This window comes from Mustela nigripes, chromosome 1 (genome assembly GCF_022355385.1).
Source record: "Mustela nigripes isolate SB6536 chromosome 1, MUSNIG.SB6536, whole genome shotgun sequence".
In the NCBI taxonomy this organism is placed as follows: domain Eukaryota; kingdom Metazoa; phylum Chordata; class Mammalia; order Carnivora; family Mustelidae; genus Mustela; species Mustela nigripes.
In genome coordinates, this window is record NC_081557.1 from 216,044,002 (window position 1) to 216,064,372 (window position 20,371).

The 20,371-nt window shown below is 33.5% G+C and overlaps 1 protein-coding gene and 1 non-coding gene across 12 annotated transcripts in view; one reads left to right on the forward strand and one right to left on the reverse strand.

The window, feature by feature from the left end:
- Nucleotides 1-20,371, reverse strand: part of LCORL (ligand dependent nuclear receptor corepressor like) — a 160,283-nt gene that overhangs the window by 76,251 nt on the left and 63,661 nt on the right. The window lies entirely within an intron of this gene.
- Nucleotides 8,129-8,261, forward strand: LOC132009513 (small nucleolar RNA SNORA70). The gene has a single exon (XR_009401981.1). It is a non-coding gene; the product is annotated as a small nucleolar RNA SNORA70 (small nucleolar RNA).

A 20,371-nucleotide genomic window follows, 5' to 3' on the forward strand; every position in this document is an offset into this window, starting at 1 on the left:
CTTTTACTATTTAAGTTGGTACTATTATCAATACTCTTGGTTTTCTATTATCATCTGCAAAGAGAACTAGTTGTATTTTTTTCTTTTCCAATTTGTATGAATCTAAAGCAGTTCTCTCATCTAATTGTCTGAACTTCTAACACAATGTTAAATAGTGGGAACTGAGAACAGTCCTGTCTTGTTCCAATTTTAATGGGAATGTGGCCAGTGTTTCCACATTAAATGTTATTCTGTACTGAAAAAAAAGGGGGGTATATGTGTTTTATTAAAGAAATATGCATCAATTCTTTTTTTTTTTTTTTAATTTTATTTATTTATTTGGCAGAAGATAGATGCAGCAAGAGAGGATCACAAGCAGGGGGAGTGGGAGAGGGAGAAGCAGGTTTCCTGCCGAGCAGGGAGCCTGATGATGGGCTTGATTCCAGGACTCTGGAATCATGACCTGAGCCAAAGGCAGACGCTTAAGACTGAGCCACCAAGGCACCTCGCATCAATTCCTTCATTATTATTTTTTTTTATCATGAACACATGCTGAATTTTGCCAAAGGTCTTTTCAGCATCAGTGGAGATGAACTTTTTTGTTCCTCCTTGGATTAAAAGGTGAATTATATTAATGGATATCCTAAAACAGAACCATTCTTGCATTACTGGAACAACCTCATTTGAACATGACATCAATCATTTTCTTATCGTAGCACAGAATTCTGACATTTTATTTTCTTACTGTAGCACAGAACTTTGACATTTTTGAATTGATAGGAGACTCTTGTATGTGTTAACTATCTTTAATGAGATTTTTAACTAGGTATCTAGTTTCATACTCATGTTAAAATAATGACACTTTCTTTGTTATGTTCTAGAAAAATTTATGGAGCATTAAAACTGGCTAACCTTAGGTTTGGTGAAATATCACTTAAATTTTCTGGGCTGGTGTTTTGTTGAGCTTTTTCGTACTTTTTCCTACATAAAAAAAAGGGGGGGGCCTTGTTTAAGCTATCTCCTCTCATAGATAGAAGTCTATCTCTTCTGTGATAATAATTCTGGTAAAGGGGATTTTCCTATGTAATTAACCATTTCATCTAAGTTGTAGAAAATAGAAACAGCAATTTTGTTTTCTTCCTTCTCACCTTAAGTCATTTCAAAGAATGTTTACATTGTAGGTAGACAGGACTTTGAATTTTTTGTTATTCACATTTCTATCTTTATTGTATCATGGTTGAAAATTGTTTTTATGTTTGTTTCTACTTTTTGGAACTTTCTTAGGATTCCTTTTGACTTAGTATATCAGTGTTTTGGTGAACGTTCCCTCTACACTTGAGAAGAAAGTATACCTAAATTACCTGAGGATAGAGTTCAATATATACCCATAAACTATCCCTTACTATTAAGTTCTCTAGATTTTTTATTTTAAATTCATTTCACCTATCTTGGACTCAAGGTTACATATTAATAATACTGCTATGTGTCTGTTCTTTCCCCTGAATTTTCTGCTTTTGCTTTATAAAGGTGGTTGCTGTCTTATTTGGTACATAGATGCTGGTAAATGTCCTATCTACATTGAGTTATGACCTTTAACAAAGTCTTTTGTCTTCAAGACAAAGTCCTTAAATCCTCAAGACAATCAATATAATTTGGTATGTAACAGAAATATTTTGAGTACTCATATTTAATTGTATAGAATATTTTTTAAAATGTCTAACCTGGGGCACCTGGGTGGCTCAGTGGCTTAAGCCTCTGCCTTCAGCTCAGGTCATGGTCTCAGGGTCCTGGGATCGAGTCCTGCATCGGGCTCTCTGCTGAGCGGGAGCCTGATTCTCCCTCTCTCTCTGCCTGCCTTTCTGTCTACTTGTGGTTTATCTCTCTGTCAAATAAATAAATAAAATCTTAAAAAAAATAAAATAAAATAAAATGTCTAACCAAAGGGTTAAAATTTCACAAATTAATAAAAATTTATTCCTTCATCAAGGTTATTCTTTTTTGCTGGTCCTTTTTTGCTACAATATGTATGGTGCTCAAGAACACTACTAGGTATAATCTATCGCCACTGACTTGATTCATGCTAAGGTGCCAGCAATTTTAACCAGCGTTGCTTTTGTACCATCAGTGCAAATGTCAACATGGCAAAAGTGGCAAATAACATCTTAGGATTACTTTTTTAAAAAATTGTTTGAACCTTGCAGATTCCTTGAATGAGTCTCAGGGATCCCAGGGTTCCATGTATCACACCACCATCCTATGAAAACCTAATGTATCTTTATCCCATAGTAGTACACTGGAAGGCAATATAGAAGAATGGTTGGAGGTACATCCTGTGGTCAGATATACCTGAAATGATGTTTCAGCTCTGTTGATTAGGCTTTGTAACTTCGGGCAAGTAACTTAGTAAGCCATAATTTGTTTATCTGTAATGTGATTCTACTAATAGTATCTAAAGGAGTTGCTTTGAGTAAATGAACACAAATATATAGAGTGTGTATCCAGTACCTATTACATAGACCTCAGAAAGCATTAGCCTAATTACTTAATTTTTATACAGTATAACTATTTTCTAGAATCCCTATCAGGAAAAGAAAAATCAAAGACAGTAATTTGAGTAGTTTCTCTAAATCAAAAGCTTATAAAATGAGCAAAACCCGTTAAGTATTAAATTCCTAAAATTTTAGAATATAAAATTTCAGATATTGGCATATTGTGATATTTTAAAGCCTTTTCAAAAAAACTGACTGTTTAATCTTGTCTATCTTCTCCATTTTATTATTATTTTTTTAATATTTATTTTAGAGAGGGAGGGGCAGAGGGAGAAGGAGAGGGAATCTGAAGCAGTCTGCGTTAAGCATGGAGCCCGACCTGGGACTTGATCTCTCAACTCTGACATCAGGACCTGAGTGGAAGCCAAGAGTCAGATGCTCAACCAAATGTGCCACCCAGATGCTCCCTATCTTTATTTTACTTTTGCATTCTATTTCACTAATTTCATTCATATCTTCATTTGTCTTTCTCCAACTTACTTAGGGTCACTTTTTTTTTTTAACTCCTTCAGTTTAAATATATGGTTCACTCATTAAATTGCTTTCTCTTTCTAATGTAAGAATTTAAGTTATAAATTTCCTTTTACCAAATCAGCTTGTCCAATAAATTTTAAAGATTCCTTTTAATATCACCCAGAGCTAAATATATTCTCATAAATATTAGTTCTTCATTCCCTGAATTACTTAGAAATGTCTTTAAATTTCCATATATTTATTTATTTAAAGTTATCTTTTTGTTATTGATAATCTTAATTGAATGGTATCAAGGAATATGGTATGTATATGTTTTTACTTGTTGATGATTCAATGCGTAGAATATAGTCAATTTTTATAAAATTTTCAAGTAAACTTGAAAAAATGTTTACAATGTTTACCAACTTGATGATGGTTGGGTTCAGGGTTCTATATATGTCCAGTAACTCAAACTTGCTAATATGTTGTTCAAATATTCTTTCTTCTCGTTAATTTTAAGTCTATATGATATAACCAAGACAAACCCTCCCTCTATGATGTTCTACTTATACGTTTAATAACTTGCACTTCATATGTTCAGGCTATGATACTCTGGTATATATATTCATAACTGTCATGGTTTCCTGCTTAATAGTACTTTTTATCGGGGTGCCTGGGTCGCTCAGTCGTTAAGCTTTACGCGTCTGCCTTCGGCTCAGGTCATGATCCCATGGTCCTGGGATCGTGTCCCGAATCGGGCTCCCTGCTCAGTGGGAAGTCTGCTTCTCGCTCTCCCACTCCCCCAGTTTGTGGTCCCTCTCTCATTGTGTCTCTCTCTGTCAAATAAAATCTTAAAAAAAAAAAAAAAACCAAACAAACAAACCTACTTTTTATCATGATATTAAAATCCCATTAATTTTTAATACTTCTCTTTGACTTTTATAAAGTCATTATATGGAGTGCCTGGGTGGCTCAATTGGTTGAATGTCTGCCTTCGGCTCAGGTCATGGTTCCAGGGTCCTGGGATCAAGCCCCATGTCAGGCTCCCTGCTCGGGAGGGCGTCTGTTTCTCCCTCTCCCTGCTGCTCTGTCTAGTTGTGTTCTTTCCCTATCACTGTCAAATAAATAAATAAAATCTTCAAAAATAAATAAAGTCTTTATATTTGATGTTAATATGTTGTTACATGTATCTGGTCAAGTTTTCACTGGCATATATTTCTTCCCAGGGTTTTACCTTTTCAAGGATCTTTTAGGAAAAGCATATAGTGAATCTGAATTTTTATTCTATCTGATGTTTTGTTTTTTTAAAGATTTTATTTATTTATTAGACAGACAGAGATCACAAGCAGGTAGAGGAAGGGAAGCAGGCTCCCTGCCGAGCAGAGAGCCCAATGTGGGGGCTCATTCCCAGGATCCTGAGATCATGACCCGAGCCGAAGGCAGAAGCTTCAACCCACTCACCCACCCAAGTGCCCCTCTGATCATGTTTTAATTGGAGAGCTCATACTCTATTTAGATAACTGATATTTCTATTTACTCCTATTTTTTGCTTTTATAAGTGCCAGTTTTTCTTTTGAAATTATTTTTTTCCACACAATTTCTCCTTTTCTACTGGTTTGAAATAGTATGTCTAGATCTATTATTACTTGGCCCAGAAATTTTCACAAGCATATTTTTCCCTGTCAAAGTCCAAAGTCAATTAATATATATGCCCTATTAAAAGTACTGTACAATGCTTTATTTCTAGTCACACCACTCGAGGCTTACATGTTCTTACTGTCAGGTATTCCAGAATCCTTAAACTCACAAGATACTACTTTTATAATTTTACGCAGTAAGGTTTTTTTAGATTTACCCCAATGATTATCAGTTTTTATTTTTACTTCTCCTTGCATCTCAGACCTTCTTCCCAGGACTGTTTTGTTTCTTCCTCAGGTATAAACCACAAAGATTGTTTTGTTTTGTTTGGTTTTTAAAGAGAAAAGAAAAAAGTCTGTTGGAAGTAAAGCCCGTTTTCTTTTTAATCTGCAAATAAATCTGTTCCTTGAAAGACATTTAACCGGAATATAAAATTCTAAGTTGACTGTAATTTTTCTTTTGTAGGGGTCCATTCTGCTTAGAAGTCAACTACCAGACAACTATTTGACCATAATTAATCAGTCCTTTAGTTCTGGCTATTTTCAAGATTTTCTCTTTCTCTCGGGTCCCGTCCCTCTTCCTCCCCACCCTGGTATTTATTCTTTAACTAAGTCTGATGTGAATTTATTTTCTTTTATCCTGTTGGGTAACACTAGCATCTCTGAATACAATGATTCCTAACTTTCATAAATTCTAAAAAATTCTTAGGCAGTATCTCTTTGAATACTGACCCTATTAAAGTTCATTTATAATCTCCATTTAAAACTCTGATTAGACACAATCATTTCAATATATCCTCCATGTCTCTTAACATCTTTCACATTTTTCATATCTTTGCTGCATTTTTTGTGGCTTCTCCAGATCTTTCCAATTATCAATTACCCACACTATAACTATTTAAACTTTAAGTTTTTAATTTCCATTTTCTTTTTCATTCTTAGACAGTATTTGGTTATTATTTATACATGCTAGTTTTTTTACAGTCTCTAGCTTTTACTCATGTTTTTAATTACCAACATTGTATTTCCATTTAAAAGATTAAAATATATTCTTTTTATATTCTTATCTTTTAACTATAAAATCCACAGTCTTTGAAGGTAGGGTCCTATTTTTATTTTTGCTGATTACTGCAAAGAGTGCCTTGTTTGCATGTGTATTTGATGATTTCTTTATCTTATTTTGAGGGGAATATGTTCATTTTTAAAAGAACTTCATATTTGAGACTGTTTTGAGATAAAAGTTTTGGATATGTTGTTAGAGAGTCTGTGCCTTTCATTCTTCTAGGTGCCTGGAGGAGCTACCAAACCAAGATAATTAAAAAAATGTTTTTATCATGGTAAAATACACATAACATAAAATTTACCATCTTAACCATTTTAAGTGAATAGTAAATGGTATTACATACATTCATAATGTTGTGCAACAATCATTACCAACCATCTCCCTCCGTATCTCTTTTCATCTTTAAAACTGAAACTCCATACCCATTAAATAACCAGTCCTAATTCCCCTTCACCCTTGGAAACCACAGTTCTATTTTCTGTTACTATGATTTTAACTACTCCAAGTACCTCATGTAAGCAGAAGCATATACTATATACCTTTTTGTGATTGGGTTATTTTACTTAGTGTAATGTCCTCAAGGTTCCTTCATGTTGTACCATGTGTCAGAATTTCCTTCCTTTTGGGTCTAAAAATAAAAATTCCCTTATATGTATATACCACATTTTACTTATCCATTCATCTGTCCAAGGACACTTGAGTTGTTTCCAACCCAAGATGATTTAATGTTTTTTTTTTATTTTTTTAGATTTTATTTATTTATTTGACAGAGAGAGAGATCACAAGTAGGTAGAGAGGCAGGCAGAGAGAGGGGGAAGCAGGCTCCCCGCTGAGCAGAAAGCCTGATGTGGGGCTTGATCCCAGGACCCTGAGATCATTACCTGAGCCGAAGGCAGAGGCTTTAACCCACTGAGCCACCTAGGCGCCCCCCAAGATGATTTTAAATTAAATTCTAGAATTATGAATTAGTATAAAATTAGATTCCTAAAGCCTGTGTCACACAGCCACTGGCTAAAAATTACAGAGGAGATTTTCTTCTTTTGGGTATAGACATAGATTCTAATTTTCTATTTACTTTAAATTTTGTTTTTTCAATCTAGCATTTTTCATTGTTTCTTTAATGAGAGTTTCATATTTCCAGTCTTCTCTATTTCTAGACACAAGAAATCAGATCTCCCTTGCCTATAAATTTCCATCCATATCAAATGCCAATTGTAACTAATTCTATACATTTTCAAAATAAATACTTTTTCAAAATAAATACTAACAATTAAAATTAAACTAAATTAAGCTAATTAATTCATTTAAAAGCCAAATTATTCATATGCCTTATTTTTAAAAGACATAACTCATTTAAAGATTCAGAATTATCTTTTCAGACAAAATAAATATATTAAAGTAACTTATAAAATTTTCTTTCAATGACTGAAGTTTAATGATAGTGAGACATTTAAACTTCCTATGGGACCACTATGAGCAGCTCAAGCCTTGTGGGAAAATTTTTAAAGTCTAAATGTAGAATAATAAGCAAAAGAGCTAACGATTTTTCAATGTTGCCATGATCCTATGATAATTCCTGGAGATTCAATGTTGAAACTCATAGGAAAGGGGAAAGGTAGCTAAATCCTTATAGGTAAACTCTTCTTGGGGCAGTTACTCACTTTGATAAAAAGCAACTCTGCTTCATTTCTGGTATGTCTCTATGTTCTAATGCTAAACGAGGTCTAAAATTTTATGGCAGCAATTAAACTAAAAATCAAATTAAGGAAAAGAATCTATGACATGCTTTCAGAAATTTTCCTTCCCTAAAAAAGCCATTCAGTAGATCATATTAGAGAAATTTCAGAATAAAAGAGTTCAGCTTATATTCTATGCCTTTTTAAAAGTTAAAATCAACTGGTTTTTTAAAAAGATCAATAAAATTGATAACCACTAGCCAGGATACCAAGATAGAAAAGGAAAACACAAATTTAAAATACCAAAATAAAAAAATAGCTATCATTATTTATCCCATAGACATTAAAAGGGTATCAAAGGAATACTATAAACAACTTTGTACCCAGAAATATGATAACTTACATGAAACAGACCAACTTCCTAAAATACACAATCTACCAAAACACTCACAACAAATGCTGGTAAGGATACGTGTACAATAGGAATTCTTATTTATTGCTGTTGGTAATGCATAATGGTATGGCCACATTGGTAGACTAGCAGTTTCTTCCAAAGCTAACAGTTTTACCATAAGCTCTAGGAATTAAAGTCCTGGGTATTTATACAAATGAGTTGAAAACTTATATCCATATATAAACCTATGAATTTCAACAACACCTTTATTTATAATTGCTAAAAAACTGGAACCAAGATGTCCTTCAATAGGTGAAGGTAAACAAACTCATACATCAAAAGCATGGAATATTATTCAGTAATAAAATGAAATGTGTCTGCAGCCAATTAAGCCAACTGTGCTCTTTGTCCATGGGGGCCCAGTATGCCAAGGCTGCAAATGGTAGCCTCCTTAGTGTTTATGCAGCCTGTTAATTGCATGGGTTGCCCTAAGGGACCTTAGAGACAGCCCTCTCCAATGGACACTGAGGTCTGACCTCATGCTATTTCAATCTAGGCTACAGATAGGTATGTGGAGTGCCTTTGGAAAGCCCCAGGGCAAAGTAGCCAGGGTCCGCATTGGCCAAGTCATCATGTCCATCCACACCAAGCTGCAAAACAAGGAGCATGTGACTGAGGGCCTACACAGGGCCAAGTTCAATTTCCCTGGCTGCCAGAAGATCCGCATCGCCAGAAGTGGTTTTTACTAAGTTTAATGCAGTCAAATTTGAAGACATGGTGGCTGAAAAACAGCTTATCCCAGATGGCTATGGGGTTAAATACATCCCTAATCATGGCCCCTTGGACAAATGGAGCTTTCTGCACTCATAAGAACCTTGGCACTTCCCCCTTCCTACCTTGTCCAATAATAAATCCTACTTCCTGTCAAAAAGTAAAATAAAAATAAAATAAAATAGGCTATCAAGCTACAAAAAGACAAAGAGGAACCTTACTTGCATATCGCTAAATGAATCCAGAAAGTGTATCCAAAAAGACTACATACTATATGATTCCTACTATATGGCATTTTGCATAAGAAAACTTTGGAGACAGTAAAAAGATCCATGTTTGACACAGGCTGGGGGCATGGGGTGGCGGGATGAATAATAGGTGGATTTCAGGGGATTCTGAGGGCAATGAAACTATTTTGTATGACACTATAATGGTGGCTACATGAAATTGTACATTTAGCAAGACCCATACAACAACATACACAGAGTGAACCTTACATAAACTATGGGCTTTATTTAATAATAATGTCTCAATGTTATCAACTGTAATAAGTGTGCCACAATAAAAGATGGTAATAGGGAAACCGAGTGGAGGAGAAATACGGGAACACCGTATTTCTGCTCAATTTTTCTGTACACCTAAAACTGCTCTAAAAATAGTCTATTAATTTAAAAAAATGCCAGATTAACTGAAACATCTACTTGATGTCACATACTTTTTTTTTCCACTAACAAAGTATGCAGTAGATGGCACCAGAGATCCTTTAGAATAAGGAATTATAAGATGTACTATTCATAAGGCTTAGTTTTGATGTTGTTGATACATGCTTTGAGATTGTATTTATTCACTGAATAATATAATTGACTTAAAAAAAAGATGTGTTAGAGACAGCTAAATTTAGATATAAATTATATCATCCCATAAGTAAGTAAATAATCATGGACATCTAGGAATACAGATCTGAAAAATTATGGAGCAACAGTAATTCTACATTATGGGTAAATAAAAAAGGTACGACATTAAGCTATTTAAAAACCAAATTCCAACTCACATTTGACAACTATATAGCACATCCATTTGACACTTCTTGACTACTAGTGAGCAAGTATCTCATTAGTAAATTGCCTTTCTCCATAGACTAAAAGCATTCACTAAATGTGGCATCAAGGCATTTAAAAATTCATTTTCTCCTCAAACTGGGACAAAAAACAAGTATTATGTCTTTCTAAAAAGCAGAGGGTGAAAACATGTTAATTACCCACTAAGCAACCATCGTCTAACCACCCCCTGACATTCAAGCTGACATAATATGCAGTTTTGTAGAGAACAAATGAAGTAGCCCTGATTTATAAAATTTATAAGATCTATACAATCCATTCTCCTATCTTAATTTATATCACCCTAAAGTGATATTATACAGCTACCTGGCTATTATGTACTGTACCCATTAATGGAGCCAAATATTATATACTGCAACTTTGGTGGAAATAGGAGAGAAGAATAAAATGTATTCTTATTTTTCCAAATGTAGAATTCAACTCTCAGAAAACAAATAATCCACAATGGCAGCATGTGGCTAAAACAGTAATATAGTAATAGTAATAGTAATAGTAATATAAAGAGGTATATTAGTTACCATTATGGTCTTCTCTATACTTGAGAATTACTATTTAACATTTATTTCCAAGAAAAGATTTTACTCAGATTTCTAATCAAATTAATCAATAAATTTTTAGAACACAGTTTAACTGCAGTTGTGGAACAGAAATAGAATGAAATCAAGTCTAAGTACACAGTAATTGAAACCAATTTTGGAAGTGAATCCCCTTCAAGTCTACTACATACACTAGTTAATACAAAATTATGAACACTGATGGATCTCTAATTTGTTCAAAATAAGTGTATTAATCTTAATTTATATGAGAAAACTATGGTCCCTACACTTTGGAAAATAAACTCTGGACAATGCATGGCATAGTGATTTCCAATCTTTTATAAGCTAATTCCCTATTTAGTTCAATTCAAAGCCATATTAATAAGTTGTTTTGTCTGACAAATTTTATGAAAAAACAATAGTATGAATCTGAACCAAATAAAGGAAACTTTTCTTTAACGTACAGTCATTACCAGTAAATATACAACTTTTACCAACTTTTAGGACTATTAGACCTCAGGCTCCACCAGGCTGGGAGACAAAATCTAATTCAACCTAACAATTTTACAAAGAAGGAAACAAAAATCCAGAAACATCAAGCAGCGCAGTTTAGAATATCAGTTTTCTAATCTCCCAAATAGTCTTTACTTGACCATGTAGTCTCATTAAAAAAACAGTAATGCAAGTATTTCTCCTTATTCAAATTTATTTGGTTCTTGAATTCACAGTCTGAAGAGCAAGTTCAGGTAGCAAGAGATTTTTACAATTTTTAGAACCCATTTGATTCTCCATTTTCAATAGAGAGAAATTTATTTGAAAATTAGCTGAATTTATTCCATTTCTGAGTTCAGATAATGAGAGTTCAAATAAAGAAGAAGACCTATTTTGTAAGAAGATGGGGAAGAAAAACTTGATCCATTTCTTTTCTTTTTGTGCGTGTGTTTCTAATCCTACTCTACCAAGTCTCATAGTCACCGAAATGTCTCTGTTTTTCTTAGGGTAATATTTAGTTTAATTAGAGAAGAAGATTATAGGTTTCCTTCAACTCCAAACCTTCCTTCACATACAATATTACAGAAGGTTCCCAATTACCACCAGCAGAAGTGTAGATAGTAAATTAAATAGATTAAACTGAACAAATATGTTACAAATCAATAAGCTCAGTATACATTGTTCAGTTTACATTATTTTGTAATAATCTCATAATTCATTATATACATATAGAGTTAAAAAATTCTAAATATGCCCTTTTAATCACCTTAAACAATTCAGAGGTATTTATTCTTATTTTAGGTTGGGTCTCTATTCCTCCCACATATTCCTTAATGCCAAATTAACATTGCTCTGGGATAATATCCTAATCATTTTAAAGTTTTTTCAGACAAATTTTCCCAACACTGGTTGCAACTGTTTTCCTAGCATACTGTAACATATTTCTATGCTATATATATCTCAACAAGCTCTAGCATCCATATTGTACTAAACTAGAAAAAAAAATTTTAAAGACGTATTTACTAATAAAAAAATGTTATCATCTGGAATCACTGGACTATATTATCAAGAAAAGATAATTCCTCATTATGAAGAGTAGTATTAATATCTAACTTATTTTAAGTATCTGTAAGTGAATTTAAGAAGAATATGGCTAACTGAATCTCTGAAAAAAACAAACCAACCTGATTTTCACTAATGATTTCATCCTTACTTTACCAAAAGTCTCTTATGATAGAAGCAATAAATAGGAAAATCTTACATTTAGATTTCCTCTCTCTTTCCTAATCATTATCCAAGAAAAGATGTTAACAAGTATGACACTTAGTACACCAGAAGACAAACAGCAGCACACACTCCTGCCCACACAATTAAAAGGCACAACTAAGATAAAAAGGAAATTTCTAAGTCATTATATTAATTGTCAACTTATCCGTTGATAAACCTAGCAACATACTCCTCAAACAAGAAAAAGAACTAGAGTAATAAAGTGAAACAAAGTCTTATATAAAGCATGTAAGTAGTGTGTGCTACACATGTAGAATTTTAACACCAGCCTCAAATGAGGTTATGTGTTTATATATGACAGGACTTAAAAAAAAAAAGGCTTTAACCTTACAGCTTCATATTTCCACTTCTGCAAAATTACAAATTAACACATTTTATAAACCTAATAATGAATTTATAAATATAATTTTATTACATTTTGTAAATGTGTTTAAGGCTTTATTTGTTACATAAAACTTTTAAGATACATGATAATTTGCCTACCTCAAAAAGGAAAGTCGCTAAACCTCTCTCAACTTTTCAGAGATTCCCTATTTTCTTAGTTTTCTTAGTCTTAGCTTAGTTTCATCTTCCAGTTTCTTTAGCTCCCACATGGAGGATATTAAAACTGTTTTCAATCTCACAAGGCTTAATAAATTAGGAGATAAAAAGGCACTTCAACAAGATTAAAGCACTATTCAAACATTATGAATGATGACTAATCATTCTGACAAATGATTTGTATCCAGAATTTATAAAGAATATGTACAAGTCAACACTAGAAAGCAAACAACCCTATGAAAAAGGGGCAAATGACTTGAACAGATCCCTTAGAAGAGAAGGGATATAAACCGCCTATATGAACCTGAAAATGCACTCAACATTATTAATTATCAGGGAAATGCAATTTAAAGCAAAATGAGGTATCATTTCATACCTACTACATCAAATAGTAATAAAGACCGATAACAGTAGTTGGGTTCTAACAGGGACCCAGAATAACTAGAATTCTGATGCATTTCTAATCAGCAAAATGATTAATTTTAGAGAATGGTATAACAGTTTCTAATATATTTATAAATATTCATTGACATTATGACCCAGCAATTCTACTCTTATGGATTTTCCCAAGAGAAAGAAAACAGATGTCCAAAAATTATAAAAATGTTCATAGCGGCCTTATTAATAATCCCTAGCTTATTAATAACCCCTTTCAGAGGAGGTAGTAAGAAAGAACAAAGAATCAAAAATGATTCTTACACTTTAATCTGAGTGAGTGGGAAGTTATCAATGGCACTAATTAGTGGGGAACATAGGAGGAAAATGAGAAGGTTTAAAAAGTGTGGCCAAAACTTTGGGATCGTACTCAGTCATATTTTAAAAGCACAAATATAGGAGCACCTGGGTGGCTCAGTGGGTTAAAGCCTCTGCCTTTGGCTTGGGTCATGATCCCAGGGTCCTGGGATCAGGCCCCACATTGGGCTCTCTGCTCACGGCAAGCCTGCTTCCCCCTCTCTCTCCCTGCCTGCCTCTCTGCCTATTTGTGATGTCTATCAAATAAATAAATATAATCTTTATATAAAAAAGGCACAAATATATAGTATAGGATTAGAAGAGAAACCAACCATACTGAAATAAAACTGTCAAAAAATTTTTAAAGTGAGATACTGCTATATATGTTTTTTTCTTAATTCCTTAAAATATAAGATTCAGTAGTTAAGTCTAATATCTACATAATTCCAAAGTAGTGAAAATTGTAATAAGATATTGCCAGGAAAGAGCTATGATTTTTACTGCTGGGACAGGTATTATTACTACTGTTGTTTATTGTCAATATTTATATTTGAAGGGAATATTAAATTTCAGGTAGGGGTTAGTGAAAATAAAGATGTCATTTTTTCCCCCATGAAATCCTATCCATGAACTTTTGGAGGAATACCTCAGGTTAATAATCCCTGAATTAGGAAGTAGAATTAAAAGACATAAAACCTCAGTGAAACAGTATCATGGAAATTATAGCAGCAAAATAGCAATTTTTAAACTGCCATGATAAAATCCTATATTCACTGTTTCTGCTTCATTTTTTACAACTGTGAAGCAGAGTAAGGAAGATCAGAGAACAGTACGTTAAGCAAAGTAAGACAGAAAAGATTCAGAGGTTTCTGAGTTATTTCCCTTAAAATAAATCACAACTGTATTTAAACTGATTTTAAAATATGTTATCTCCATTAGGAATCACTAGATAAACCTCCATAACCACACACTGCCAATACAATAATCATTCTACCTACCAGACATTCCACTCCCATCCTGCTTCATCCAGCTTCTACTTCTTACCAAAAGCTACTGATATATTCTGCTATGCAAGCCAGGGTCAGAACAGATGAATAGTAATGGCATAGGTCTTTTCAGCTGACCTAACTGCTACCCTAGAGATATGAAATAGTTTATTATGATACTGAACAGAAAAGGCAAACCATTTTCTTCTTACAGAGATGCAGTGAGACATGTTACTCCAGGTACATTATCCTACTGCTCATATTTCTCTACATAACAGTCTATATTGTTGTAAAAATCTGAGTAGAAATTATTTCGAATGCTGAGTCATTTCACATGACAGGCTAGTTTTTTCTGCTTCTCAGCAGTTAGGGCACTTGCAATTAAGTATTATCAGTCTCTGACCCAACAAAGTAGTTGTTTAGATTAATACCTTTATACCTCCCACAGCCATTTTCAACAGAATTTAGAAGTTCCGGTCCAGAGTCTACTATGGGGGAACTATTGCACAGTGTTTGTAGAATACACCAAATGTGAATTCTCTGCTGTGACACCCAGAGAGATACCAACATCTCCAGAAAAGCTGTTTCTTATTTACTTGTTGTTGTTGTTTTTTATTAAGTAATCTCTATGCCTAACATGAAGCTCAAACTCATGACCCCAAGATTAAGAGTCACATGCTCTACTGACTTAGCCAGCCAGGTGTCCCTCCAGACAAGCTTTTAGATCTACTAGAGGCTGGGGCATTCCTGGGAACAAACAGAAAACAAACAGAAACAACTAGAAAAGTAAAAGTATTATAAAGCAGGCTCCCTACCAAAGAAAATCCAATACTTTACAACAGAGTGAAGTCAAAATAAGGTTGTAAAAACTATCCTAAAACAGTGAAGTTTGATAAGGACTACTGTGGTAATATAGTATATAGTACATAGTATAGTCCCATCTTTTAATCCTATAGTAGAATTTAAATGTATTATACTCTGGACATGATAAGATCATGAAGAATATCTAATGTTTAGTAACAAGCAGAAAATTAAACTGAGGTGTGAGGCTTAATACTTAACTAGTAAAACTACTATTATTGCTCTTTCTTATCTACTGAATATGAGCTATAAAAGACCCTCCCAAATGTTTTTTTTACTTTATTATTTTTCATTTTAAATGGAATGAGACTCTAAACAAAATGTAAATAAATTACTATTAAGAAGTATTTTAAAAAAGTATTTTAAAAACACTATAAAATAATGGGATAGCTATAGGGGCACAGAGCCATGTTTAACTGAAGAACACTTTTCTTTGTTAGAAGCAAAGTTATTAGAAATCAGTTATCAAGACTAATAGAACTATGATTACTTGCTCAGGGTAATAAAAGAGACATTGAGAAAGCACATAGATTTTTGGTTCTCTAGGTGTTAACAATCTAGTATGGAAAGGTACAACATAAAGATCATGTATTTCTTGGAGGAGCACCTGGAGGCTCATTTGGTCTTCACTTTCAACATTCCTGAGTAGAGAACAGGAGTTGAAGGATGACATGTGAATTAAGAGCACATGAACTACTCTGTTTTATCTCCTTTTATTCTCCTATAACATGCAAGTGTCTCCTTGAAATTAAGCACTATATCTTACTTATCTATTCAGTGATCTAACATGGTACCACATACAAGATAATTAAATCAATTTCATATATAAAAGACTTCACTCTTTAAAGGGAGTAAGGACTGCATGAAAAATTCATCAATAAGCTAATCTTTTTTTTTTTTTAATTTACAGGACATAGAAAAATTAGAATGTGGAATTTAAGAAACAAAACAGATGAACACAGGGGAAGGGAAAGAAAAACAAGATAGTTGGCGCAGCCACTTTGGAAAACAGTGCTTTTCTTTAGCACTGTTTTTAAGAAATTAAAAATAGAGCTTTTCTATGACCCTGAAATTGCACTACTGGGTATTTACCCCAAAGATATTGATGTAGTAAAAAGAAGGGCCATCTGTACCCCAACATTCATAGCAGCAATGGCCACAGTTGCCAAACTGCGGAAAGAACCAAGATGCCCTTCAACGGATGAATGGATAAAGAAGATGTGGTCCATATATATAATGGATTATTACGCCTCCATCAGAAAGGATGAATACCCAACTTTTGTAGCAACATGGGCAGGACTGGAAGAGATTATGCCAAGTAAAATAAGTCAAGCAGAGAGAGTCAATTATCATATGGTTTCACTTATTTGTGGAACATAAGGAGTAACATGGAGGACATTGGAAGATGGAGAGAAGTGAGTTGGTGGAAATTGGAGGGGGAGACAAACCATGAGAGACTGTGGATTCTGAGAAAGGCACGTATTGCATGGAGCACTGGGTGTGGTGTGTAAACAATGAATGCTGGAACACTGAAAAGAAAAAAAGAAACCAAGATAAAATCAGAAAGGGAAACAAACCATAAGAGTCTCTTACTTAGAGGAAACAAACTGAGGGTTAATGGAGGGGAGAAGGGTAGGAGGGATGGGATATAACTGGGTGATGGGCATTAAGGAGGGCAAGTGATGTAAAGAGAACTTGGTGTTTTATGCAACTGATGAATAACTAAATTCTACCTATGAAACTAATACTTTTCACTGGATGTTCATTTTAAATATGGCACTAAGCTGAATATTTCATTTACATTATATTAATCTTCACAATGATAGGGCATTTAACCTGGTAGTACTCTATCATTGTGAAGATTAATATAATGTAAATGAAACATTCAGCTTAGTTTGTTGCTTGCAGTTTTTTCCCATTAAATTAGCTGTGATGTTGGGCTAATTATTTAACTCTATCATTGTGGTTTATCTCCATAGTCTTTTTCCACCAGAGGTTACTAGTGAACACAAAATGTATGTATCAATGACTAAAGCATTAAAATCTAAACTACTGTCTTCTATTTTAATAAAACTGTTTTTGGTAGGTGAGGGTAGACAACAAAGAATAAATATCTATAATTATTGTATTTCTTCTGCAGATGAGAAAGACAAGTCACAAAAAGGGTATGTAGTTTGTCAGAATCACATAATATATTCTTTGTTTCTGTGTGAACAGATTTGAATCCATATCTGTTCAATTGCAAAGCTTGTGTTTTGCTCCTTCTATTGAGGACAGAAACATTTTAGAAGACTTCACTCAAAACATTTTAAGGAGGAAAATTCATACATGCCCATAAAAATATAAATCCATATGGAAAAGGCAGGAGGAACCAGCTAATTATTACTAACAAATCAATATTTCAAATTAATAAACCTTATTAAAACAGTCTGAGCATGTTGTAGATAAAATGCACAACTAGCCAAGAGCAAACTGTAAACTGTAACTAACAATTCAAATTATATGTAAGCTAAAAATGGCAAGATGGCAATTTATAATGTAATCTACCACACTTCACAAATACTGTATTTGAAAAAACCCTCTGCTAGAATCCTAGACTTCTCGTATGTTGGTGAGTAAGAAAAATTCAGAAAAAATGAGTTCCAAAGTACCATAGGGAACAGGTAATTCTTTAAAACAGAATTACATACCATATTAAATGAGATAGAGAGGAAAGCTCATGTGTTAGAAAATGTTTAATAAAGTGTTATTTCTACAAAAATTACATTTAACTATCAGACTCAAAATTATGAGAAGACAGAACTTCAACCTTTTATAAAACAGTGAGATTGTAGACTGATTCAGTGCCTGACCTATAATTCAGGTGGTTTTTACACTAGATTTTTTCATTCATAAAACTACAGTATATGAATAAAATTATCTGGAAAAATTTAGCTAACAACAGACTCCTCTTCCTTTTTATTTCAGTTCAGTACACATGAAATACTTCAGTCCTTGGCTAATTTCTTTGGCCATTAAAAGGTTACTTTTTTCCCTTAAAAGGCCCCAATCCTGAGATTCTAATACCATACAATTTAGAATGTTGGGATGTCTTAAATTTGCAGGCAGACTGCAATCAGGTTTAAGATTCTACAGCGAAGATATCAAGAAGAAATATATTTTTTTAAGTATTTTAGATTAAGAGTTTTAGACATGTTACTTCCAAGGGTAATGACAATTTGCTATATTTATGCTTTAAAATGACATCCTTTTTTAAAAAGTTGGGTGCCTGCATGGCTCAGTTGGTTGAGCAACTGCCTTTGGCTCGGGTCATGATCCTAGAGTCCCAGGCTCCCTGCTCATAGGGGAGTCTGGCTCTCCCTCTGGCCCTCCCCCACTCATCCTCTTCCTCTCACTCTCTCCCCCATTCTCTCTCTCTCTCAAATAAATAAAATCTTAAAAAAATAAATAAATAAAAAATTAAAATAAAAAACCGGACAAAAAATTGCCATAGTAGATTTTACTCTAAACTCATCTAACAACCTGCTATCTTTGGGTACACAATGACAGAGATAATCACTGTTTTAAAATTGTGTAAGCTGGGGCACCTGGGTGGCTCAGACAATTAAGTGTCTGCCTTCAGCTCATGTCAGGATCCCAGGGTCCTAAGACTAAGTGTCAGGCTCCTTGCTCAGTGGGAAGTCTGCTTCTCCTTCTCCCTCTGCTTGTGCCCATTCACTCTCTCTCAAATAAATAAAATCTTTTAAAATTAAAAAAAAAAACAACAACAAAAAACTAATAATGTTATGGCTTAGTTTTAAAAAGTTAAAATACCAAGAAGAACTTGAAAACTTAAAGAGACAAAATTTTTTTTGTTTGTTTTTTAAAGATTTTATTTATTTATTTGACAGAGATCACAAGTAGGCAGAGAGGCAGGCAGAAAGAGGAGGAAGCAGCCGAGCAGAGACCCCCACATGGGGCCAACATGGGGATCGATCCCAGGACCCTGGGACCTGAGCTGAAGGCAGAGGCTTTAACCCACTGAGCCACCCAGGTGCCCCAAAGAGACAAAATTTAAAAAGAAAAAAAAATCAGAGAAAAGTAGACCTCCAAGACATGCAGATTTCTGTGAAAAGTTTTAAAAAAGCAAACCTTTATTTTCACAGCATCTAATACACACAAACAAAATTTATGGCAGAAGAACTGAATGATTTATACATATCAGTTCTTATTTTAAAAAGACCTTACACATATTATTTCACAGAGCAAAATCTTAAAGACACCTCAAATATAGCACCTGAGAAGATGAAAACTGACTAGGAAACTACTCTTGCATCATCTTCTGAGTGGGCTCCTCTTATATTTGCCTAGACATGTGGCAATATTCCTGAACCATACTGCTATATGGTATCTTAAAAACTCATTAGGCAGCTGAGCCATGTTCTTCCACCATACACATGAATGCAGTATGCATGAACGTGCATTTCTTTAAAAGATACTGTGTTTTCATCATTTTATACCTAAATGCATAATCTAACTGTTCATAAATTTGAGTGGTAAATGTATTCATTATGTGTTAAAGAGTGTCTTCTGTGTTTTTTATGTCTTTGACAAAACTATTTAAAAAACAGTATTTATAAGGAACTAAAAGAGTAAAAAAAATTAAGATACTCTTTGCCTCCAAAGTTCTAAATATACTAAAATTAATACTCTTAGGGAATATGATAGAATATTTAAAATTGACAAAAATAAAAATCATTTTGCAGAATCAAAATTATCCTTTAAAATCTCTTAAATAGCCAATAGGTACAGTATATACATCAATTAAGGTCTATAATCTCATATATTACATATTATGAATCACACATCTTTTTGAATATGAGAATCATGCTCTATTTGAAGAGATGCTCTGAAGTACAGGAGGTGTGTAGAAACTAGAAACTACTAAAAGACAGTAAATTAATTTATCTCCCATCTCATGGTCCCTTATGGGGAGCTATATTCTGACCAACTAGAACAGTGGATAAATGCCCACATGATATAGATTTCTATTTTTCATACCTGGTATGATTATATAAAATGTGGGGTGCTGATGCATTCAACATTTCTAGATGTAGGATTTATGAAAGAGTTTTAATAAAAAGATAGTCTAAGTGAATCAGGCTTCAGAAAAAGTATCACAACAAACAACGAATGAAGTATGAAAGAGACTAGCATTTTTTGGTTAACCTGTAGAAGTTAAAGGAAATGTTCAATATAAAACAAAAGGTTTTACATTTTGCTAAGGAGGCTAGATTTAATGAAGTAGACAGGGAAAA